A 27,789-nucleotide genomic window follows, 5' to 3' on the forward strand; every position below is an offset into this window, starting at 1 on the left:
GGGACATTCTTCATCCCAAATGGAAGAACATTATATTCATATAGCCCCGATGAAGTTACAAATGCAGAAATCTCTCTGCCACTGTCCGTTCGTGGAACACACAAATACTCTTTCAATAAATCTATCTTTGTAAGGAACTTTGCTTTTCCAACTTTATCTGCACAATCTTCTACTCTAGGAATTGGATATACACCGGTATTCGTTGCAGCTTTCAGCTTCCTATAGTCCGTACAAAACATAATATCACCGTCTTGTTTGGCACCATATCACAGGGTGAACTCCAATTCGAGTTAGAAGGTCTAATAATATTATTCTCCAGCATATATTTAATTTCTTTCTCAGCAAGTTCACATTTTTCTATGTTCATCCTATTTAGGTGTTGTTCAATGGTTTTCCCTACTCCAACATCTACATCATGTGAAACTATAGTAGTCCTTCTCGGAACGTCTGGAAACAAATCCTTATATTTAAATATTAATTTCTTCTTCTGTTGTTTCTACTCCGCCTGTAAATGTGGGAATTCCTCATCAATATTTTCCAGAATGGTTGAGTTTGGTAACTTGACAGAAACAATGTTGGATTTAGAATGAAATTCGGATGAATCATCTATCATGTTGCCAGATAAATCAAATTCATTATCATTAACCACAACAGTCACAGTGGCAGACTGTTTCTCATAATAAGGTTTTATCATATTTATATGGCAACGTTGTGTTGGCCTTCTACGATCTGGAGTTTTTATCACGTAATCCACATCATTGAATTTAGACACAATTTCATAAGGACCATGAAATCTAGATTCTAAATGATTCGTTTGCACTGCGAAAAATACTAGCACCTTATCTCCAGGCTTAAACATCCTCATCACAGCTTATTTATCGTACCAAGTGTTCATTTTCTCCTGAGCAAATTTGAAATTTTCCTTGGCTAAGCTACAAGCTTTATGTAACCTGTCCTTAAATTTCTTTACATACTCCAACAATTTAGTGTGTACTTCCTGACTAATCCACTGTTCTTTTAATGAAGCTGAAATCCTCTAACTCTATTCACAAATACAAGCTCAAATGGACTGAAACCTAAAGATTCTTGTACCGCTTCCCTTACTGAAAATAAAAGTAAGTTTAAACGCTCATCCCAATCACTTTCATTTAACACACAATATGCCCTAATCATATTCATGAGGGTAGAATGAAACCTCTCCAAGGCATCCTGTGATTCCGAATGGTATGCTGACGAAGTGATTTGATTAGCTCCCAATTTATAAACTATTTGTTGAAACAATCCAGACAAAAAATTACTGCCTTGCTCTGATTGTATGCCAAAATAAGTAAATAATTTTATAAGAGCCTTTATCACAGTTTTAGCTGTTATATTCCTAAGTGGTGCTGCCTCTGGAAACCTAGACGAAGTGCACATAATAGTCAACAACAACTGATAACCAGTTTTTGTTTTTGGCAACGGAACTACACATTCTCTAATAACTTTAGAAAATTGTTCACCAAATGCTGGAATAGGTTGCAATGGAGCCACTGGTGTAAATGGATTTGGTTTACCCACAATTTGACAAGTATGGCACGATTTAGAAAACACGGCCGCATCTTTTCTTAGACCAGGCAAGTAATAATGTTTTAAGATCTTGTCCACAGATTTCCTTACCACTTGCGTTTCCATACATCATGAGCAGGAATTGTAGCCTATCTCCATTTCCTCATCAACACTGCTGTCTCAAAATAATATCCTACTGGAAACTTCTCATTGTCACTATCTGGTAGAGATTGTTCTCTTAAATTTATAATCTCAGGGTTTCTACTGTGCTCTACAATCATCTCCTTCCGAGACAGAGATAAATCTTCATAGCCAGACTGCTCTAAGAATTTTGTTCAACCAATGAAGGTAAGAAAGTCTCTGACACATCCTCAAAATGCTACTCCTGATTTGAACAGTCATGAGTAACAACCTCATTCTGCGCATCATTTTTTTTTAGCCATAGCTCCAGTCACAACACAGGAAGAATCTGTGTTCGAATTCATCTGTGGTTCCTGTGACTCCATTGTCAAATGCACGTCAGGGAAAACCTGTCCACCTGCCAAGTCATTGCATATCAATAAAGAAATATCCTTCACAGGTAAGCTAGGCTGTAATCCTACTTTAACAAGCCCTGTAACTAAACCTGATTTTAAATTTACTTTATGCAAATGTACAGGCATAAAGGCACTCCCAACAACTCTTATATAATTTACCTCACCAGTATCAGACTCTTCATTAAACTTCAATACACTGTTTAACATCAGTGATTGAAATGCTCCAGTATCCCTAAGAATTTTTGCTTTCACCGGAGTAGACCCTTCTTTCAAGGATACAAACCGTTCAGTTATAAAATGATCATATTCCTTTTTAACTTGGTCTGACTCTAACAAAACTTCATTTGTGTTTATCAAACGCTGTAATTTCACAGGTGTTTCAGTATGTTGCACACAAACATCTGGGACTGCTTCCTTCTCTTTCTTTTTCAATCGGAATCAGTTAGCTATTACATGGCCAGGTTTCTTACAATAGTTTCAAAAAAACCAAAACTGTCTTTCCTACACAGCTTTTACTTCCTCCTTAACTTCTCATTAACTACTGATTTATTTTCTGATTTACCTTGAGTCTCCGTGTTATTTTTCCTTTTAAAAATTCGACCCTGACGATATTTATTCTCATGGATTAAAACATACTGATGAGCTAATCTAGCAGAGCCATGTAATATATCAGTATCCCTCTCATTTAAGTAGGTCCTTGCTTCAACACGGATGCGTCTTCAAAATTGCTGCATTAAAATCAGCTCTTTCAATTTATTATACTCCCCATTTACATTTTTAGAGGAAACCCATCTCTCAAAACATATAACTTTATCATAGGCAAATTCCACATATATTTTCCACAGACTTCGTCAAACCTCTGAATCTTTCTCTATACGCTTCTGGAAACAATTCGAATGCTTTCAATATCTGCTGTTTCACCATATCATAGTTGCTTGAATAAGTGCTTGCGCAGCAGTTAAAGCTGCATAAACTTGTTGTGCTTTGCCTTAAATTACACTCGGTAACAACACTGACCATTTGTCTTTCGGCCACTCTGAAATCTCAGTTATCGTTTCAAAATGTTGAAAATATCTTTCCACTTCTGTTTCACTAAATGGAGGGACCAATTTAATTTCTTGACTAGCAAAAAACGGTTCTCTAGAACCAGGAGACTGATTCCCAGAGTTTAATTCCGACGTCACATATTCAAATTCCCACTTTTTAATTTCAGCATCCAACCTACCACGCTCCAATTCTGTTTTTCTTTGTTCCAACTTCATTTGTTCGATTTGCAGCTGCCTCTCTAGGTTACTTATTGAAAACGACTTTATAATCGGTTCATCAAAATCACCCGAATCCACATAGTGACGCGATTTTTTTCTGTATTAAAGCCTTTGATGTAGACCTCGAAATGCCTTTAAGTTCCAATCTACTAGCTATCTCAGACACATGATTTTTTTTTTCGCCTTCGCTAAGGCCCAGGATCTTAAGGCACAAACTAACGGAGATGGGAGTAGACTCATACATGGTGGCTTGGATAACGGACTACTTGACAGACAGACCTCAGTATGTGCTGTTGGGAGACTGTAGGTCTGACACGGTGGTCAGCAGCACAGGAGCGCCGCAGGGGACCGTCCTTTCTCCGGTCCTGTTCACCCTGTACACATCAGACTTCTAATATAACTCGGGGTCCTGCCATGTGCAGAAGTTTGCTGATGACACGGCCATAGTGGGGTGCGTCAGGAATGGTCAGGAGGAATAGTATAGGAAACTGATACAGGACTTTGTGATATGGTGCAACTGAAACTACCTGCCTCTCAATATCATCAAGACCAAGGAGATGGTGGTGGACTTTAGGAGATCTAGGCCTCATACGGGGCCAGCGATCATTAATGGAGAATGTGTGGAGCAGGTTATGACCTACAAGTATCTGGGAGTGCAGTTAGACGAGAAGCTAGACTGGACTGCCAACACAGATGCCCTGTGCAGGAAAACACAGAGTCGACTGTACTTCCTCAGAAGGCTGGCGTCATTCAATGTTTGTAGTGAGATGCTGAAGATGTTCTATCGGTCAGTTGTGGAGAGCGCCCTGTTCTTTGTGGTGGCGTGCTGGGGAGGCAGCATTCAGAAGAGGGACGCCTCACGTCTTAATAAGCCGGTAAGGAAGGCGGGCTCTGTCGTGGGCACAGAAACTGGAGAGTATGACATTGGTGGCAGAGCGGAGGGCGCTGAGTAGGCTACGGTCAATCATGGAAAACCCTGAACATCCTCTGCACAGCACCATCCAGAGACAGAGAAGCAGCTTCAGCGGCAGGTTGCTGTCAATGCAATGCTCCTCAGACAGGGTGAAGAGATCATTACTCCCCAACGCCATTCAGCTCTACAATTCAACCACCAGGGGCAAGACATATTAAAGTGCCGGGGTTAGGACTGAGCTTAAATTACCACTCAATGCAATTTAGTAAACTATTTAAGAACATTTTAAAAGCTATTTATTACTGCTTATTTCAGAGGGTGATTTTAGATGCATATCATAATTATACTGAGTTAAATACTGTATGTAATTAGTTTTGCTACAATAAGTGTATGGGACACTGGAAATATGTTGAATTTCCCCTTGGGGATGAATAAAGTATCTATCTATCTATCTATCTATCTATCTATCTATCTATCTATAAATCTATCTAATAACTCCGCATCCGGCGAAGCCAGAAACTGCAAATTTCCATGTTGCAAAATACCACTCACAAGCTAATCAAACAAAGGAATCCAGTATTCCCCTTTTCAAAAACGCCGATTCAAAATTTAACAAGCATGTAAACTCAAAAATTGTTCATCCCGGATATAGCCCCCATATTTATTTTACGAATTCAGCAACAATAAGTATATAAGTGAGGCAAGGTTATTTTTATATAACAAATGGAACATTTATTAAACACTGAAAAACAAACCCCCAAGAATAAACAAACGACTAACGTAACCGGAAGTCAGCTGCTGTGCGGCAGCATAAACAGTTCTTAAAGCGATTTTGCAAAAACAGTTCTTCAAAGTAGTATTGCAAAACCTCAAAATGCTTACAGTTCATTAAAGGAGAGACTTTTTAGACGATTTATATTCTCTTTGGTGTCGTGTTGTTGCTGTTCCCAGTCGAACTATACATTTCCAGCAGAATTTACGAAGATGAAAATGAAATAACTTAAAGGCACTGAACTTTCGTTTACAAAACTGTACCCAACCCTTACTGCTATTATTTGCAAGGGTGAACACTGGGACAGCCAACGAATTCCTTCCGAATGTGGATCAAACAAGGTCGATCCCGTTTCACCGTCAAAATAGACTTCTCTCGATCTTTTAGGTTCCGAACTCCGATCTTCACTCTTCACTGATTTTTAGCTGGCAGTATTAGAAAGAAACTGTCGGCAATGACCTTTTAAAATTTAGGCATTAAATAAAACTCCACCATTTAACCAAACTGCGTCATAATATTGGACCATGCAGTGGCATGGAGTCAAAATCTCAAACCAACCACGAACTGCCCCTCCTCGCAGTGAGCGTTCCTCCTTTAATACCCTGTAGAAAAATCTGTCACATAACCTCTACTGGCGGGAAAATGATGTCACTCCACCATCACAAGACCTCTACCTTAGGTCCAGCCTATCTTCAACACCACTGTCACGTTACAAGTACCACATAGCCACAGGTACATAACAAGTTAAACATTATCCCTATGGATAAAAGCATTACTTTCACTTATTCTGGCGTTATTGCATTTAGAGGTTTACATTTGTCTGTCAGAGAAGCCATTGATCGTTTGTACTGATCACAACTCATTGGTATTTTTGACTAACATGAAGGATAAGAATAGACGACTGCTAAGTGGGAGTCTGATGTTACAAGAATTTGATATAAAGATGCAACATGTAAAAGGGAGTGATAATGTCATTCAAGGTGATAAATATGAAAATATATCTGTGTTACTCTGTTGGTTAATGAATATCTGTGCAATATATTAGGCTCTGTAACGGGCATCAGTATTGAATTTTTACCCACCTGTAAAACTAAGGTTTTACCAACCAAGATGGGGTTCAGAGTTGTCTCAACACCCACCCCCCGTGAACTATGCTGCTAATGAGAGAGATAGATAAGAAGAGGTGGGAAAGCACCCAGAGCAGATATGTGTGAGAGAGAGAGAGAGAGAGAGAGAGAGAGAGAGAGAGAGAGAGAGAGAGAGAGAGAGAGAGAGAGAGAGAGACAGAGAGAGACAGAGACAGAGAGAGAGAGAGAGAGAGAGAGAGAGAGAGAGAAAGATTTAATGTTATGACTCCATGGAGATTTTGTTTTATGGCTTCTTCGATAATTGTTTATTTTGCTTCGAGGACACGGTCTGCTAGTCTGCTGTCTGTGACAGCAAGGCGGGGACAGGTGATGGACATGAACATGGACAGTTGACGGATTGTTTGTACCCCGCCAGCAGACACGCCACGGGATACTGGAAGAGCACTGCACAGACACGCGAAGGTGGGGGTTTGGAGGATCCATTCGGGGGATTCGATTAGAGGCTCATATTGTGTGAAGGCAAACCAGTGGGGGCTTGTGTGTATGTTCACCCTCGCCTGGGTGACAGTCTTACCACTGAAGAATGGTCTGGCTTGATACAGAGCGGTCACTGTCAGTGACCACAACAGGACAAGCAGACAACGGTAGGTTTGCATGCAACTGCATCACCTCTCTCTCTCTCTCTCTCTCTCTCTCTCTCTCTCTCTCTCTCTCTCTCTCTCTCTCTCTCTCTCTCTCTCTCTCTCTCTCGCTCTCTCTCTACACAACGTTTCAACAGCAGCTACCTCGACCTAAACTAAACTGAACTGAAATGGACTCTGCACCATCTTCCGAGTATTCATTTACCCCTAGAACTTGAAAGAGCTTGGTTTTGATTTTGATTTCCAATTCTGCACTTCTGTATATATCATTGCTAATCTGTTTTATATATCGGTAAATACCATTAGATTAATTAATACCAGACACTTACTTATCATTCCATTTCCGCTGGTTTGGTAAGCCGGTCACGGTGTACGTGACTAAGTAAAATCATTGAAAAGGTTGTTTATCCGCAACTTAATAGCTTTTTGGCACAGAGCAACTGTATGGATTTTTCCCGGTCTGGATTTCGGCAGCACCACAGCACTCACTAAGTCTGTTTTTGTGAAGGTTTAAATGACATTAAAACATGGGAATAATTTAATTTCATTTTTGGTTTCACTGGATCTCAGCGCTGCTTTTGACACAGTTACTGGACAGACTGCAAAACTGTGTGGCACATTCCGATACAGTCCGAAAATTGTTTAAACTTTTTTTTACAGGACACGGACTATTTGATAGCAGCATAAGTGACCGAACAAAAATGACATGCGGAGTGCCTCAAGGGCCCACACGAGGGCCTATTCTGTTTAACATATGCATGTTCCCTCTACTTCAAATCATGATAGACAGCGAAATAACTTACCTTAATTAAGTGGTGGACTCTCAGATTTATATGCCAGGGTCATCAAGTGACTATGATCATACAAACATTGAAAAAGAAATGTATTCAGCAAATCAATGATTGGATGAGCCAGCATTTCCCTACTGGTAAACAAATATAAATCTGAAAAAAAGGGGAAAATAATGATAATATAAGAGTGCTCAGTGTGTATCCCTGTCGTTAGAGATCACAAGATAAGCAAGAAACATTGGTGTTGTGATGGACCCCGTTGTGAATTTTGATGGCCAGATTAATACAATGACAAATTCAGCGTACTTTCCACTTAAAGTATAGTGGACTTACTGGGCTTCTGGCTCAGCAAGACCTAAAAAAAACGTATCCATCTATTCTATACATTTAATATTAGTCAGGTTTTCGCAGGCCCCCGTAAAAAAATCCCTCGGACATCTGCAGTTCAGCCAGAATGCTGCCGTCGGAATCCTCACAAAGAATAAGAAAGCAGAACACATCATTCCAGTTCTCAGGTCATTACACCGGTTCTCTGTCGAATCAGAGCGTTCACTTTAAATATTACGACTCGACTATAAAACACAGAATGACCCGGGACTGGGGCCAAAATATGACTGTGAACTCTTGCTGCATTATGAAACCTCCCGAGAAATCAGATCGTCTGCTTACCGTCCCCAGGGTCAAACTAAATACGGTACAACAACTTTTAAATATTATGTCCACATATCTGGAATAACCTTCCAGAGGATCTGGTCTCTCCCAAATTTATTTTCCTTTAAATTAAGGATTTTAAAAAATTTCCTTTGGCTGCAGTTGTTAATTAAAATCTATTGCACTGTAACTTCTATTTATCATATCTCTTTTGTAAGATTTTCTTTTCTTATATATTTTCTGAAATTCAATGTTTGATTTTAATATTTTATTTTACGTAAAACACATTAAACCGCCTTCTGTTGGAAAATTGCAATGCAAATAAACTTGCTTGCTTCTCACGTTTGCTTTCTTCTCACCGAGGCAAAATCGACGGCCACGACACTGAACTGAAGAATGTACTAGTTTATATCTAATTTAAGCTGGAGAAAATTGTGCATTAGTTCATTTTGAAGTTATATGTCATTGCATCTCCAGGATGTAACGCACATTTGCACATTTGCAAGGGAAAACGTGAGAAAGCAAAGCGAGAGACGATAAGATCATTTTAGCGATCTTGCAGACATTCACCATCGTGGCGTTTCCGGTCATCTCCTTCCCCTCTCTGAGGCAGAAGGTTCTGTCCATAGTAAAGGCTTAATCTTAGTCCTGTTGCGCCAATAGCTCAGTGAGTTTCGCACCCGCCAAGACGCTGAAACTTCCCTCCGCCGCCTGCGTCTCCGAGATTATTTCCTTGACAAGGACCCTCCACCCCACATCATTGAGACCATCTCCCGTGTTCAACCATCCACCTCTTCCTGGATAACCCCTCCTGGTTTTCTGACCTCTCTGGATGTTTGCATTTCTAACTGACGACGGGGGATCAACATTCTCGACATCAACGCACCTCTCTCCAAATCCAACCTCACTCCTTCCGAACGGTCTGTTCTCCATCTCCTCCGCCCCCAACCTAACTTCACCATCAAACCCTCAAATCGTGAACCATCATCATCCTTATTAACTCTGGGGATTTCAAATTCCCAACCAACCTTATAGTTCCCGCACACGCACTTACCGTTTCTACTTTTTACCGAAGATCCACAAATCCGCTTGTCCAGGTAGACCAATTATTTCAGTTGCGCCCGCCCCACTGATCTGATATCAACATATCTGGACATATCCCCAGAGCCCAGTCCCTTCCTACTTACACACGTAACACTTCACACGCTCTGGAACTTTTCAATGAATTCAGGTTTCCTGGCCTAGTTTATTTTTTCTATGGACGTCCAGTCTCTATTCACTTCATTCCCCCACTAGGAAGCCACAAAGATCGCCGTTTGTTTTTGGCCACAGACCCAATCAGCTTCCCTACAGCACCACTCTCCTCTGTCTAGCGGAACTTGTCCTCACTCTAAATATTTTCTGCTTTGGCTCCTCCCGTTATCTTCAAACTAAAGGTGTATCCATGGGAACTGACATGTGTCCCAGCTATGGCTGACTCTTTGTCGAGACTTGGAATAGTCCATGTTCGTACGCCAGTCCTACAGTCCTGACCTACAGTCCGTTCGTTACACCGAGGATACCGGAAGAGAGAAAGGGCGCGACGATGAGGATGCTTGAAGTACCGGAGACCCCAGGGGATGTACCTCTCGTAAACAGGTTCACCCTCTTGGAAGCTGTAAGGACAAACGATACTGCCAGTCTGAGAGGCGGACAGATCTGCGAGCCGAAAATTGGTGCAGAAGCAGAGCTGAGGTGTCAGACATCAGGAAGTGCCTGGTAGTAGGGGACTCCATAGTAAGGGGTACGGAAAGGGGTTTCTACGGCAACAGGCGAGATTCAAGCATAGTGTGTTGCCTCCCTGGTGCTAGGATCCAGGACATCACGGTCCGATTGCACGGAATCCTCAAGGGTGAAGGTGACCAGCCGGAAGTGTTAGTGCATGTCGGTACAAATGACATCGGGAAGAAGAGGAAGGACATTCCGAAGCGGGACGTCAGAGAACTCGGAAGAAGGCTGAAAAGCAGGACTTCCCGGGTGGTTATCTCTGGTTTGCTTCCAGTTCCTCGTGCTGGAGAGGGCAGGAACAGGGAGATAATGGATCTGAATGTGTGGCTGAGGAACTGGTGCAGGAAGCAAGGATTTACATTCTTGGACCACTGGGATCTGTTTTGGAGTAGGGATGAATTGTACAAAAGGGACGTATTGCACCTTAATAGTCGGGGGAGCAGCATTCTGGCAGACAGGTTTGACACTACAACACGAATGTGTTTAAACTAAGTAGTGGGGGGGGGGATGAACTGGAAATTTAAGCATGGAGTTAAAGGGAAAGTGAAAATAAGAAAAGTTAAAAAAGGACAACAGAATCAATGGAGTAGAAAGCTCAATAACAGATCATACATTATGGCCAAGTGAAATAGGATTTGTTATGAAAGGAGAGGGGAGTAACGAATTAAAGGTATTATATATGAATGCACGAAGTATAAGGAATAAAGTAGATGAGATTGAGGCTCCGTTGGATATTGGCAAGTACGATGTTGGGGGGATAACAGAGGCATGGCTTAAAGCGGATAGGCTTGAATATGAATATTGAAGGATATACATCTTATCGAAAGAACATACTGACTGGCAGAGGGGGTGGGTTGGCTCTGTTGGTGAGGAATGATATTCAGTCCCTTGCGAGGGGCGGACACAGAATCAGGCGATGTAGAGTCAGTATGGATAGAACAGAGAAAATCTAAGGGTAGAAAGACTCTAATGGGAATTATCTACAGGCCCTCAAACAGCAGTCTGGATGTAGGGTGTAAGTTGAATGAAGAGTTAATATTCGCATGTCGCAATGGTAATGTACAGTTCTCATGGGGGATTTCAACATGCAGGTAGACTGGGAGAATCTGAATGTTACTGAACCCCAGGAAAGGGACTTTATGGAGTGCCTCCGAGATGTATTCTTAGAACAGCTTGTATTGGAGCCTACCAGGGAGAAGGCAATTTTAGATTTAGTGTTGTGCAATGAACCGGATATGATCAGGGACCTCGAGGTAATGTAACCTTTAGGATGTAGTGACCATAATATGATATGTTTTAATCTACAATTTGAGAAGGAGAAGGGGAAATCGGATGTGTCGGTATTACAGTTGAACAAAGGGAACTATGAAGCTATGCCGGAGGATCTGGCCAAAGTGCAATGGAACAATATCCTAGCACGGAAGACAGCGGAACAATAATGGCAGGTATTTCTGGGAATAATGCAGAAGGTGCATGATCAATTCATTCCAAAGTCGAGGAAAGATCGTAACTGGAGTAAGGGGCGGCCATGGCTGACGAGGGCAGAAAAATAAAAATGAAGAAGTATAAATTCGCAAAGCTGATCGGGAAACCATAGGATTTGGAATCTTTTAAAGTGCAGCAGAAGATAACAAAAAAGTCAATACTCCAAGAAAAAATGAGGTACAAAGGTAACCTAGCCAAGAATATAAAGGAGGATAGTAAAAGCTTCTTTAGGTATGTGAATAGCAAAAAAAAATAGTCAGACGAGTTGAACAGGTGCTTTGGATCTGTCTTCACTAGGGAAGACACAAACAATCTCACAGATGTAATAGTGGCCAAAGGAACTAGGGTAATAGATGAACTGAAGGAAATTTATATTAGTCAAGAAACGGTGTTGGGTAGACTGCTGAGTCTGAATGCTGTTAGGTCCCCGGGACCTGATGGTCTGCATCCCAGGGTACTTAACGAGATGGCTCTAGAAATCGTGGACACATTAGTAATCATTTTCCAATGTTCTATAGATTCAGGAACAGACCCTGCTGATTGCAGTGTGGCTAATGTTGTCATGAAAGGAGGGTGAGGAAAAACAGGGCATTATATACCGGTTAGCCTGACGTCATCGTGGGAAAGATGCTGGAGGCAATTATAAAAGAGGAAATTAGGACACATTTGGATAGCAGTAGAAGGATCAGTCCGAGTCAGCATGAATTTATGAAGGGACAATCATGTTTGACTAATCCTCTGGAGATTTTTGAGGATGTAACTATGAAAAAGGAAAGGGGAGAGCTAGTGGATGTAGTGTTCCTGGACTTCAGAAAGTTTTTGATAAAGTCCCACATAGGAGATTAGTGAGAAAATTAGTGCACATGGTATTGGGAGCAGAGTACTGACATGGATTGAAAATTGGCTGGCTGACCGGAAATAAAGTGTAGCGATTAACGGGTCCCTTTCGGAATGGTAGGCTGTGACCAGCGGGGTACCGTAAGGTTCGGTGCTGGGACCGCAGCTGTTTACAAGATATATTAATGATTTAGTTGAAGGGATTAAAAGTAACATTAGCAAATTTGCTGATAACACAAATCTGGGTGGCAGTGCGAAATGTCAAGAGGATATTATGAAAATGCAGGGTGACTTGGACAGGTTGGGTGAGTGGGCAAATGTATGGAAGATGCAGTTTAATATGGATAAATGTGAGGTTATTCAATTTGGTGGCAAGAACAAGAAGGCAGATTACTATCTAAATGGAGTCCAGTTAGGAAAAGGGGAAGTACAACGAGATCTAGATGTTCTTGTATATCAGTCAATGAAAGCAAGCATGCAAGTACAGCAGGCAGTGGAGAAAGATAATGGCATGCTGGCCTTTTTTAACAAGAGGAATTGAGCATAAGAGTAAAGAGGTCCTTCTGCAGCTGTACAGGGCCCTGGTGAGACCACAACTGGAGTATTGTGTGCAGTTTCGGTCTCCAAATTTGAGCAAGGACATTCTTGCTATTGAGGGAGTGCAGTGTAGGTTCACGAGGTTAATTCCCGGGTTGGCGGGACTGTCATATGTTGAAAGATTGGAGCGACTGGGCTTGTATACACTGGAACTTAGAAGGATGAGAGAGGATATGATCGAAACATATAAGATTATTAAGGGATTGGACACGCTTGAGGCAGGAAGCATGTTCCCACTGATGGGTGAGTCAAGAACTAGAGACCATAGTTTAAGTATAAGGGGTAGGCCATATGGAACAGAGATGCGGGAAATCTTTTTCACCTAGAGAGTGTTGGATCTGTGGAATGCTCTGCCCCAGAAGGCAGTGGAGGATAAGTCTCTGGATGCATTCAAGAGAGATTTAGATAGAGCTCTTATAGATAGCGGGGTCAAGGGATATGGGGAGAGGGCAAGAACAGGGTACTGATTGTGTATGATCAGCCATGATCACAGTGAATGGCGTTGCCGTCTAGAAGGGCCGAATGGCCTACTCCTTCACTTATTGTCTATAGCTGCAAGACTATTATATAGACGGGGAGAGAATTCAAAATGCAGAGATGCAAAGGGATTTTGGATTCCTTGTGCAGGATACTCTAATGGTTATCCTCCAGATTGAGTCGACTGTGAAGAGGGCATTCATTTATAGTGGTATAGAATATAAGATCAGGGATGTGATGTTGCGCCTCTGTAAGTCACTCGAGAGATCACATTTGGAGTGCAGTTTTTTGGTACTTAATTTAGCATATACTGATATTGGAGAGGGTTCGAAGAAGATTCACGATAATGAGTCCAGAGATGAAAGTTTACCGTATGAGGAATGTCTGGCGGCTCTTGGGTGACATTGCCAAAAAGTGCAGGAGAATGAGGGCGGATCTCATAGAAACCTTCCGGATGTTAAAATGCCTGAACTGTTTGGATATGGCAACGTTATTTCCCATGGCATGTGAGTCTAGGACAGGAGGGAACAGCGTCGGATTGAAGAACGTCCATTTAGAACGGATAAATTACTTTAGTCAGAGGGTGGTAATTCTATGGAGTTTGTTGCCACGAGCGGCTGAGGAGGCCAAGTCATTGGTTGTATTTAAGGCAGAGATAGATAGGTTCTTGAATAGCCAGGGCTGCAAAGGGCATGTGAGTTGGGATGATTGGAAGAATTGGATCTGAGCATGTTTGAATGGGTGAGGAGACTCGAAGGGCCGAATTTTCTTATATCATCTGGCCTTATCGTCATATGGTCTTTTAAAACAAGAGACAATATGAAAATGCTGGAAATCTAAGCAACACATGCGAAATGCTAGAAGAACTTAGCAAAGCAGGCAACATCTATGGGAAAAATTACAGTCGACGTTACGGGCTGAAACACCTTGGCAGGACTTGATCGCTTTATCACTGTTCACTGGAGATAAGAAACGAAAGGAAAAGGCTTACGATGTGGAGCCAATAGAAAGAGAGCGGAGGACAATTACAAGGATATTTCATGTACGGGGAGCGTGCACAATTAGATAAGGTTGAGTGACAGAGGATGAGAAGCGACCAGATGGAGGGGCAAAAGATGGTTGAGAGGCTTTGATCGTGTCAATAGTCGGAGGCTTTTTTCCCAGGGCTGAAATGCCTAACAGGAGAAGGCACATAGTTAAGGCGCTTGGGAGTAGGTACAGAGGAGATGTCAGGGGTAAGTTTTATTTTAACGCAGAGCGTGGTGAGTGCGTGGAATGAGCTCCGGGCGAAGGAGGTGGATGCGGATACGACTGGGTCTTTAAATAGACTTCTAGATAGGGACATGGAGCCTAGATAACTAGTGGACTATGGGTAACCCCAGGTAATTTCAAATTAAGTACATGTTCGGCACTGATTCTTTAGCCGAAAGGCCTGTATTGTGTTGAAGGTTTTCGATGTTTCTAAACGCAAAATAGTTATTTTTCCTACTTTGCTTCCACAGGCATAAACGTAAGCGATTTTATTTCTACAGCATAGGCAAATTCAATGCAAGTACTTTGTAATTCCTTGTTGAGAAGATTCACGATCTTGAGATTTGTATTTCCCAATCCATTGGCTATTCTAGGTTTTTGCAACTTCCACTTCTTCTTTCAACTGTTATGGTTTGAAGTTAACGAAGTAATTGAATAACTGAATACACACATACACATACACACACACACACACACAAAGATCAGTCACGTTAAGAGCTTCGGCCACGGCATGTTCTTCTTTGTAAATTTTGTTAACTGAACAATAACTTTTTCCACACCCCTGTTATACACTAACTCCTTAAATGGATATTTTTTTCTTCTGCCATCAGGGCTTCAGCGAGAACAGGCTCTGTCAAGGTAAGTAGGTAAGTTCATTCCTTAATTCTTATTTGTTTTCTTAATTATCTCTTGTAGGAATCGTGCGTATATCAGCAGTATCCGTGTGCAGATGGAGGATGTCAGCAATAGTACCAGCCTCCCCAATGGCCGCACTTGAATTATGTGTTTCGAGATGCAGTTCCTTAAATACTGGGTTAGGGAACTGGAGCTGCAGCTCGATGACCTTCAGCTTGTTAGGGAAAGTGAACAGGTAACAGACAGGAGCTAAACAGAAGTAGTCACTGCAAGGCGACAGGAAATAAATTAATGGCTGACTATCAGAAGAGGGAAGGGTTAACTCCAGACAGCGTAGTGCATCCCTATGGCCCTCCCCCGCAACACTAATTTATTCATTTTGTGTGTAGTTGGGGGGCGAATACTTGGGGGAGCAACACTGTCCGGCCTGTTGCACTGAATCTGGCCCTGTGGCTCAGAAGGCAGGAAACTGAAGAGGAAAGCCGCAGTGTTAAGGGGCGCTGTCGTTACAGGGACAGTTTGGAGCATCTGTTGACACATAATAGTAATGAGGATGGTTGGTTGCCCCACAGGTGCTAGGGTACGCATTGTTCTTGTATGAGTTCACAATATACTAAAAAGCGAAGTTGAGCAGACAGACGGCGTGGTATATATTTATGCCAATGACGTAGGTAGAAAAAGAGTGGAAGACCTGAAAATGAGCACAGGGTTTTGGGAAAGAAGCTGAGAAGCAGGGCATCAAGGATAGTAATATCATGATTCATGCCTGATTAGCGCGACAGTAACATTCGGAATAAATGAGGGGCAAAACAATGCGTGGCTGAAGTTTTAGAGCAGGGGACAGGGTTCCAGGTTCTAGATCAGTGCTACCTATTCTGGGCAGATATAATGTGTATATAAGGGACGTGTTGAATTGGTATCCGAGCGGGACCAATGTCTGTGCAGGCAGGTATGCTCGGGTCGTTTGGTTTAAGGTAAGATGGCAGTAGTATTGCAAAAAGCTTGAAAGAGCTGAGGGTGCGGCAGCTGGTTTACAGGTAGATGATGTGTTATTTAATATGAGTGTAACAATGGAAAGCCAGTAATTGGGTACAACGGTAGACAGTTCAAAGTGATAGGCTGTATCACAGAGGCAAAATTCATCAAGAGTAAGAATGCAGGACTGAAGCTAAGATCTGTAAGTGCACGTGACATTCGGATATAAGGTGGCTTAATTAAAGATTGGTTGATATGACGTTGTAGTTTGGGGTTTAAGGTCAAAAGATCAAAACATATACTGCTTATACCTATTGATAAGAGAGGTAACAACATCTTTAGGAAGAGGTGACCTATAGCGCTAGAATGGGAAATATGACAGGAAATTAAATCGTTGGGCTAACGAAAATTTCATCCCCCGGCGGAGGGAGCACAGATGGGAGAAGCTCACTGGGTGGGAGAAGCATGCTACCATGCAGTGCCTCTGAGATAAGAGACTGCAAATTACGAAGTATGAAGCAAAATGCATCTGTGGAAGGGTTGTTAACATTTCGGGTTGAGAAACTGCTTGAACACAAGGAGCATCATTTTGCCTCCAGAGTTGCTGCCTGGCCATCGGCAGTTTATTTAATCAGATTCATATCATGTAACGGCTGATCAATTTGGAATTGACAGGGAAACACAGTTCGGGTAAGCTTAAACAAATTTACTCGCTATCATTCTTGCATCCTCGGATCTGCCTGATTTTTCCTCGTGTATGCTAGCTGTCGGATCTTCACTCGTTTCCATAACCTTTTCCTCACTTTATTTTCAAATGTGGTGCTCGTTTTTGGCTGATCTTGTTTTCGCTTTGTCTACTTTATCTCCTCCAATGTCTGCATTTTGCTCTTTATTTCTGTGGTATTCATTCCCTCTGCGACGTTGTTCCTCTCGTTCTGCGTCGAGCTCCGTCGGGGATTCGAGAGTGGTCCCGACAATCTCTGCAGATTTTTTTTAAAAACATGAGACAAAAGGTTGAAGAACCTATTTCAATTATCAGGAGCAGGGAATAATTCGGGCTGGCAGCAATTATATATTTAACTGCTAAGTTATATAATATGCGGGGGAGTGCTTTATCTGATCCAAAGTGAGAGGATACTTTTTGGAAACTAACAGCGCCATATTTTCAAACCCGACAGTTATTTATTTTATGTGAATCGTACTGTTATAAAATAATATGCCTGTGAAAGATCTGTACATAAGTGTTCAGCCGCGTATACCTGTACCTTTGCATATGGTGGTAAACTCGAACTGGACTTTGTCTTCTGCTGTGCAAACTTTCATATATATATATAAACCGATATTTGCAAGGGTAGGGAAACAGCTTCTTCAGTCCTATCGCCGAATTCGGTACCGGTAAGGTCATCCTGACTGATATAATCTCCCCTCTGGTAGCACAATTATTGATCCATAATCTATCTACATCATTACTAATCTGATATTTATTACTAAATAGTATGGATAATATTATCAATGTACCTGTAATATATTTTGCAGCCTAATGTAAATCGATTTCTGTCGTCACAGTCCCAAATCGCCTAACGGTTACTCGTTTGCTTCCATCTCCAGTAACAGCTCTATTTATCCCTTTAACATTTTCCGCTTTCAGAGTTCTTTTGAAGACTCTGACCTTGAGTAACACACAAGCTTCGGTTCTTTGCGGAAATGGGACCCGTTTTCGGATTCCACGACTGGGCGCTATTGGATATGTCAAGGGTTTGTCCTGAGAGTTTCGATTGTGTTCGGAAGCCTAAGATACTGGGACTCTGGGGGTTAATCGAGGGTCGGTGTCATAGCAGGAGACTCGTGTGTCGACGGAGCGGACGGGACATCTTTCGCTGTGGACCCGTGGTCATTGCGGTCTTCAGTCACAGAGCTCGAAAAACACGACAATACAGATTTTTAACATCGTAAACTAGCGGGTTGTTGTTGTGTCTCCCGCTCGCTGAAAAAATGGGTGGCACCTATCTTTCCCTTGCCAGAAAGAGAGAGAACATGCGGGTTGTCGAATATCGGATGAAATGCGAAGACTTTGAAGTATATTTCGTATATGTCTTTGCTATTTTTTAACATACGTTTGGGCTCGGTGATAGTTCTGATGCGCCGTTTTTTTTTGCTGGTGGTGAGGGGGCGGGCTTCGTTGTTCGCTTCCGCTTACGCGTGGGAGGGTGTTACTGGTGGGTGGACTTTGTGCTTCTCACGTTTAACGGTCGCTGCTTCGTTGGGAGACTTCTCTGTTTTCGAGGATGTTTGCAAAGAAAAAGCATTTCAGGATGTATATTGTATACATTTCTTTCACATTAAATTTTGCCTTTGTTACCTAGGATAACCTCAGCGAAATGATTTTAAATTGAACTCCGCGGCAATTTGCAAAGTGCCAGGAAAATCGTCATTAAAAATGAAGATTTTTTTTTTAAAGAGTGAAAATAAACATATTGACATTTTTATCAAACAAAGAAAAAATACTGGAAAAAGTCATATGATTCAAATCCTTTGTATGAGCACTTAGATCGGTTATGTTTAATTTCCTTGTATTGTAGGGACTGAGCTTCAACCGCGTTTTGGTACTGTTGTTCATGTTCATTGCTTCAAAAATCCAACAGATTTGAAGACATTTAAGGAAGGACACTGATGAGACATGGACAAATGGCTTTAATCCACTAAACTGTACGTCCTGATACAGCTGTGGAAGATTATGACAGAGAAATGATTATGTTCGAGTTATACATCCGGGAACTCAGTTTGAATAGCTGTCATTGAGCATAAAATACTAAATTACAAGAATACTACACTAGTTACGTCTTCTTGTGTACACATTTGCCTAACTGATCATCGTCTACTGACACCCTCCTTCCTGCGTTCTAAAACTAACTCCTTGACTGGGCTGATTTATCGTGGCCAACTTGCCGTCTGGTAACATCTATAACTGTGAAATCCCACCGTTCGTGTCAAAATGTGAACACTCCATTAGGAAACGATCGATGATCAGAAACTAAGACGAATCATTGTCACTGAGAGGCAAATGCAACAACAGCAGGTTAACTGTCTTACTTTCATTTATTATGCTGCACTCTCTGGTTTCTGTTGTGTCCTCAATTGGATGCGTTACTTAATAAATAAAAATATACGCTCACAGCCCCTCCTAACTGAAATTCATTCAGTTCTGATGGAACAACTCATAATTAAATGAAGATAAACACACAAATAATGCTGGAGGGAAGCTCATAGATCAGGCGGCATCATTCACAGTGACTTTTTGGGTCGAGATCCTTGTTCAGATCAGGATAGGAAGGGATAGGACGACAGTCAAGAACGCTGGGATGGGGACGAAGGAAGAAGTCAGCTGGATGATGATGAGTTAGTACAGGTAGGAGAGAAAAGTAAAGGCTGCTTTTGGAGGAAACTGATAACAGTTGGCTATTCGAGAATGGGAGGAAGGAGAAGATCGGCTGATGAGGTAGGTAGGTGAGAAGGAAGGCCAAGACGACGGGATGACGAATAACACAAAAGTGATGAGAGCTGGAGGCAACATTTTTCGAAAGGAGAAATTGATGTTCATGCCAACATGTTGGATGCCTCGCAGGTGGAATTTGATGCGCTGTCCCTCCATGCGCTGTTCCTCTACACTGAGAGTGGCTTCATTGCCGGAAAAGCGTTGGCTGCCGAGAAATTGAGAAATTCCGCTTTTGGTGGATTGAGCAGAGCGGTTGGCAAACATAGGTTTCGTTTCAATAAAGCAGAGGAGATTGTATCGGGAAAATAGCTGACTCCAAATGGCACTCCATCTCTGTTAAAGGTGCGCTGGCTCATTGGGACGGAAAGGTCTGTTACCGTGTAGTCGCTGTAAGGAAATAAGACTGCAGATGTTGAAAGATGAAGAAAATTGGAAATGACAGAATGACCATCAGTGGATGCAATGCTAGCATTTCGGGTTTACACCCTAGGAAAACGCAAACAGTATCTTTTTACCTGGACAGATTTTGCGTATCTGGAGGAGAGGCAGCAGAAATGTATTTCTTCTTTATCACATAACGAAATGCCTGCTTAACGTAGAATGGATACAGAAGCACAGTCAATACAGGATTAAAACATACTCAACACCAAACTTTCTTCCATCCTTTGGAATGCCTGGCTATTACTCAGTTGTCAGAACTTTACAGGTACTAATATATAATATGACAGCTGAGTTAATTAATCATCTGATTTCGAGAGGGTCGGCACTTTCTAGTGGGGCAGAACGTCATAGTATCAAATCCGATATATTTTTTTTGTGATTTTTGATGTTATAAACTCCTCTGCCTGTGGCAGAACTTACGAGTAATGATTCGAGAAAGAACGTAAAAAAGGGGAAAGAATAACAGATACATCGGAGGAAGAAAGAAAAGCGGAGGGGAAGTTTCTTTTAATTCTGTACCAATGGTGTTTCTATGCACACTTCAGCTTAAGCGGCCGGCAAATTATGTGACTATTTAGAAATCAAGGGTCGGCGAGCTCCGTAGGGCGAGCATAGACAGGGTCCTAGGGCAGCGTTAGGTACTGCTGTTCAGGAGGATTTAAACTAATGTGGCAGGGTGTGGGAAAAAGTGCAGAGAGACCTGTTTGCCCCGTAGCGTTCAACGAGAAATGCATTTCTTCTTCGTCAAAAAAAAACTAAATGCCTACTTAATTTGGAAAGGATTTGGAAACACAGTTAGTTCAGAATTAATGTTACTCACCAGCTGTTTTTCTTCCATCCTCCGAAGTGTCTGCCTTTTCCTCTCGTCCACTAGTTGGAGGAACTTAATTCGTTATTTATATAGTCCTCCTCTCTCTTTCGTTATCATTTTTGGAATCCATGCCTCCTTACTTTCTGAAGGACCCTTGCATGGGGAACATTATCAAATGCCATAGTGGAATCCATATACAAAAGGTCCACTTCTCTGCTTTCATCAATGTGTTTCGTTTATGTAGTTTTATTTCACCTATCACTTTCAGCTGTGAGTTCAGGATCCTGTCAGCTTATGTTGTCAATCCATCTTCCTCTCTCTCTGTCTGTCTGTCTCTCTCGCTCGCACACACATACACACACACACACACACACACACACACACACACACAATACTGAAAGTAAACTGCTTGTACACTGTATATAATTACAAACATATGTGAAGCATTTCCTAACATGCCGAAGCTGAAACATTGGGAGATAATACTGGAAAATCAACAAAGGGAATACTGCAAGTCATGTCAAAACGTAAAAACTGATTACACTTGTCGTCAGAGTACATTTTGAGAGAGATTCTAAAAGTAACAGAGAAACAAAATTAACATTCTATAATGTGGAATATACAAAGAAGTGTTGAAAGATTTAAGGAAGTCACAGAATTGCACCACACAACTTTCTCCACGTATTCTACTACTCGCATTTTAATTGGATCAGATGATCGAGGCCAATTCACCGTCCGGTAATATTTGAGTAAGATATGGAAAACACATCGGTCCGAGCATAATGCAAGCACTCTACCAACCAGGAAACGAAATATTCCACTATTGTATGAACAATATGCGAACATTTTATTATTCAGGACGTTTGCAAAGACAGATGTGTAAAAATTGCCCGAAGGATCTTCGAACATCCCAGCCACAAACTGTACCAGCTGCTACTATTCGAGAAACGGCACGGCATCATAAAAGCCAGAACCAACAAGTTCCGGGACAGCTTCTTCCACCAGGCCATCAGACTGAGGAACTCATGCTGACGCCACAGAATTGCAATGCATATTACATAGCCTGTTGTACATAATATTTATTATAAATTATTGTAATTGTACATTGCACCTTTGAACGGAGACGTATCTCATAGATTTATACTCCTCATGTATATGAAGGATGTTGTCGCAACCACAGATTCGGCAGCGCAGTAGATGCTGGAATTGCACTTTTGAATATGCATGTGCCAGCTAATTATTATCGAATTCGGATAGCATTTAACACCATATTTGTGGTCGTCGTACCTGTCGAGACTTGGACGTAGGACAACAAGACTTTGCCTCCTTTTTGCATTCGACCTTGCCTGAAGAATTGGACTGTCGAGTCAACTGTCTCTGAAGACCAACGGTATTCGTTTACTATTCAGATTTCATTTTCCGCCACAGTGCAGGTTCATTTTCCTATTTCAGGGCTTTGGTTTATGGCCCTGTTTAGCCTAGTGTTTTATTTTCCCTTTAACTCTGTTCGCATTAAAGATTTTTATGAACTATGGACCCGTTTCGAAGCCTCTCACTCCGCACATAGGCGATATCCGAACCTGGAGACAGATAGAGGCAACATAGCAAAGTAAATTCAATTCTATCATGAAACAGCTGAAGTTCTGAAACAAGCGTACCACAGAAAGCGAATTGCAAAACTTGCTACACAAAACGAAGTACAGAGCAAAGTCACAAAATGATGAAGGCAATGGGTAATTCTGGCAACATCAATATAAATGACGTGCTGGTTCGCCGTACTTAGTCGGAATTTATTACTTTTTACTTTCGTGTCGCCAAACAATTGATACTAGAGTCTACGATCATCACAACGGCATTTGATTCTGCGCTTCGCTCTCACTTGAGTACTAATCGATTGTAAATATAATTAAGAAATAAATTAGAAATCATCAATAAAAAAATAGAAAATGGAAACTAAGGTAGTGCAAAAAAAAAGAAAATCCGGGGAACAGGTCCGGATATTTGAAAGCTACGGCCTGAATCTGGGTCAGGATCCGTTCAGCAGTCTTATCACAGTTGAAAAGAAGCTCTTCCCAAATCTGGCCATATGGGTTTTCAAGCTCCTGAAACTTCATCCAGAGGGAAGAGGAACAAAAAATGTTTTGTCTGGGTGGGTCGTGTCGTAAATTATGCTGGCAGCACTGCTCCGATAACGTGTTGTGTAAAGTGAGTCCAAGACCAAGAAGATGAGTTTGCGTGATATGATGGGCTGTGTTCACAAGCCTCTGCAGCTTCTTCTGGTCTTAGACAGGACAAATTCCACACCAGGTTGTGATACACCCAGGAGGAATGCTTTGTACGGTGCATCTATAAAAATAGTGAGGTTTTTAGGGGACAGGCCACATTTCGTCAGATTTCTCAGGAATTAAAAGCGCTGGTGTGCCTACTTGGCAGTGGACTCTGCTTGGTCAAATCATGACAGGTCATTTGTGATATTCACCCCGAGGAAAAACCTTTTGACCTATTCCACCTGCGCACCACCGAAGTAGATGTGGTCGTGCCGTCCGCTACTCCTTCTGAAGTCAACAACTTGAAAGCAATTAGAAGTGCGATCGGAGAAAAAGTGGGATGGAGAGTGAGGATTACTGGCTGGAAGATAGTGACTGAAGTCTAGTAGATAGTAGTTGGGAAAGGATTCAGGCTGAAGAGGAAGGAATATGGAGGAGAACTGCGTCGAACATGCAAGAAAGGAATGAAGGAAGGTTTACTTTACCGGAAAAATAATGTTGATGCCATACATTTGGAGATCACGTCAAAGGAATATGAGGTGTTTCTTCTACACCCTTGATGTGCCTTATATCACAAAAGAAGCCCATCGACTAAAACGTCGGAAATCGAAGTGCAATTGTTGTTGTTTACCCTCCACCCCCACTGGAATTGCCTCATATGCTGAAGTGTATGTTGTCGTATTTTCCACTTACAAAGCTGTGTCATGAATTTGTTCATACTGAAATGATTAACCCCGTGTGCCTGAGTTTGCAACGTATAACAGTAAACTTCCGGTAAAGTTAGTCGTTCGTTTACTTTTCAGTTGTTGTTAAGCTTGTTACGTACCCCGCAACTGGGTCACTTACCAGCAAAGTTAGAAAGGTCCGTTGAAGTCTGATGGTACAATTTTTAACAGCATTTATTTATTGATAAAAATACCCAAAATATTATCAATGCAAACATGCAGATAATATACGTTGTCAATACTAAATCTAAAAGCGCGGGTATATTAATAATCAATAAGAAATAGCTCTATCCGATGGAAATATAAAATCCACTCAGTTCATTCAAGCTGCAGCTTTTAGTTTGGAGAGATAGACGGGTTAAAACTTGCCCATTGCTTTTATGATGTCAATCCTTCGAGAGACGTTGGGAGTTGATTTCCCCGTTGTTAGCTACAAACCGTTCTGCCGTGGTAAAGGGCCCACCGATTCTGGGGCAAATGCAAAAGGACGCACGTGGCCTTCCACTGGTTTTTGCTATTACAGGATCGCTAGCGTTCCTTCTGGTGCGTCTGAGGGGCAGTTCCCACAGACCCTCTTTTATCCTGACTCACAGGGTCACAGATGTCAATCAGGTTGAGATGATACAATCCCTCCACCAACCTCCCCCTCGGTTCATTGCCTGGGGCGTCGATGCACCGTATAGGGTGCAATACACAAGTCCGTCTCCAAGAGACAATAGGTCTCAATGGGTCCGCCTCTCGGAGGCCAAGACAAATTCCAACGCCTTGTGGATTCTGCATGTCTTTCTTTCATTTACTGGATCTCCTGAACTGACTCAATAGGGATCTTGCGATTCTCACAAAGGAGGGGGCTACTCCGCACCCTTCGGCCCCTCAGAGCTGTGGTACATTCATAACACCCTCTTTCTGCAAAGCGTTTTCACCAGCGCTGAAAACGGAATAGTACAGAGTCGTACAGGATTGTGGAATCTAACATAATACAAAAGATATTTTTTTTACAGAGTAATACAGGTATACATTCAATTCAGTATCTAGATGGTTACCGATTACAATTGCCACTTCCTTTAATACCTTAACATCTTGTACCTTACGAAAGTCTTGTAGCCTCAGACTCCAATTGAATAACCACCTATTTTTAGGTCTTATTATTCTTTAGCCAACAAAACTAAAGAGTTGTGATCTTAGGTGACGGTATGCAACAACAGTTCATGCAGTTACGAATCTTTGTGTTGCTTTCAAACTCAACAGGCAGGCTTCCATGAGGGTTGTCTTTTTTTATTATTCACAGACTTTGACGAAATCCCTTACAACCAGTTTCTGTTATTGAAAAATGGCGTCCCCTTTAACCCTCGTATCTTTTCCGGTTAGTTCCAACCTGGGGAGCTTGGGTACCCTGACGAAATAGGCTTTCGCCCGTTTCTTTCAGAGGAGTTATTTTATCAACACTGTGTCCCAAATTTAGACCATCTTCTGAATTTCCACGCAATTCTTTAATTTTACGCAAGTTGCTAGCTTTCTCTTCAGCACCCTTCAGGCTATTAGTTTTCAGTTCGAACTCTTTGTTCAAGCAGCATTTCAGATTTTGCCTTTTCACACCACATTCTGGAATAATAATAGCATGGGGGGCCCCCTTCATCTTCCAACTCAAACTGTAAGCGATCCGCAGCTTATAAATTTTCTTCATTCGATTTGGAAACTACATATTTCCCGTTTCCTTCAATGATAATATTCATCTCCCTACTTTTGATCTCCGCTTTAACTTTTAACACAAATTCGAGCACAAACACCTGGGAACTCTCGCTTCCCACTAGTACCAAGGTTAACCCTTTCTTCGCTGAACCAAGTCTATCTGACCCACAAGGACTGCTTTCCTTGTCAGCTGAATCAAATATCTCAGACATTTTCTGAACTTCATTACTAGGTTCAGTACCACGTGCATCCACATCTTGGACACACTCCAACGGGACATTTGCCTCTTCCAGGTTTTCAATACCCGGACACGGTTCAAACTCTAAATTCCCCTGATTCTCCCAGCTACTCTCTGGGCAACTCCCTTCCGGAGTAAACTCAACCCCGCGGGCTGAAACAACCTCATCTGCCAACCTAGCAGACTTCTTCAAGGTAAGGGCACCCTTTTCCTCTAGGACTGCCCTTATTTCATTATCGGGAACACTTTTAGTAATTTCAACTTCTTCAAACAGTTCTGCCAAACCAGACAGATCATCCATGTCCAACTCTGGAACTTGTAACAACTCTATCTGTTTCTCATCTTTATCTCCAGCCTCTAGAACTTTTCTTCTCGCTAAGGGCAGGTCTACATCCTCTCCCTTACTCTCTTTCACTTTACTACTCTTCGTTTTACCACCCTCTAAACCCTCGTGGTACAGGGTCGGTAAAAACGTCTCGTTCAAATCCACACTGACCAGATTTAAACTGCTTTCGTTCTCATCTGACTTTCTCCACATGCTGCGAGTAGCCGCGCATGCGGGATAGATCTTGGACGATAGGGGCGGGGCTGCAACGCTCACCGGCCGGCTCGTCAGCGTCATTGCTGAGCAAACCTTACCACCGGCTAAATTGTTACCCAGAAGGACGTCCGCGTCAGTTCTCGGGAATTCTGATCGCACCCCCATTTCAACTGGTCCAGACTAGCTCACAATTCATAATGACCCTATGCAATGGCACCATTTCCGGCCCTTTGCCTATTCCTTTCACAGCTACCATTCCCGTCTTGCGACAAAATCTAGTTCCTTACTACTGACAAATGATAGTTCAGCCCCCGTGTCTGTCCAGATCCGTACTGAAACTGGGATGCTTCCGTCACTCACAGTCACGGTTCCGTTTGACATAAATGTCTCAGACCCTTCTCGTTCATTGTCTACCCGGGGCTCTCTTGCCGATTTACTGACTACCACGGCACATCCGATAGGGACTGCTCCTTTCCCTTTTCCTGTCAGTTTCTTCGCAGCAAAGTTCCTTTCCACAATTAAAACAGGTCAAGCCCGGAAATCTCTGGCCGTCTGGCATTTCCCCCTCAACCTTACCACTAGCTCCCGGTGGGAACTCTGCCTCAGCCAACGGGCTTTCTCGATCGTTCCCACGGTCTCTCTGGGAATTTTTATTCGATGAAGACTTTGGCTTGTGGGTTAGGGCATATTCATCTGCGAACTTAGCAAATTCTGAGATGGACTTATTCGGCTTCTGATTCAAATACATCAGGATATCCTCCGAAACTCAGCCTTTAAATTCCTTAGTCAGAATTAACTCCCTGAGACGCCAATAATCCTCTTCCACTATCTCTGCTGTGCACCGACTGCCCAGGAGCACACCCTTCTCATAGGCAAACTCGGTATACGTCTGATTCCACCCTTTAAATTTTTGAATGTTGTCTATACGCTTCAGTTACTAACTCATAACTCCGGAGAATGGCCGCATTTACTTGGTCATAACTCTCTTCCTCTTCCTTCTGCATGGACAACGCCGTATATGACGCTGTGCCTTCCCTTTTAGCACACTTTGTAACAACGCCACCCACTGATCACTGCGCCACTTCTGATTCACTGTCACCTTTTCAAAAAGCAAGAAATAACTATCAACATCCGTATCCTCGAACGGTGGTACTAACCTCAACTCCCAACTAAGAATAAACCGCTCCTCTCGGTCTGACCCCTGAATTCGTTGCTCTTGCCTTAACTTCTCCATCTCCAAGTCATGTTTCCACTGTTTCTCTGCCCCCCTCTCCTTCAGGGCCCTTTCCTTCTCCTTTTCAGCTGCTTTCAGCTGTTATAACTGTATTTCGTGCTCTCTTTGTTTTTCTGCTCCTTC

The sequence above is a fragment of the Hypanus sabinus genome, unplaced genomic scaffold (assembly GCF_030144855.1).
Source record: "Hypanus sabinus isolate sHypSab1 unplaced genomic scaffold, sHypSab1.hap1 H_1, whole genome shotgun sequence".
Lineage (NCBI taxonomy): Eukaryota > Metazoa > Chordata > Chondrichthyes > Myliobatiformes > Dasyatidae > Hypanus > Hypanus sabinus.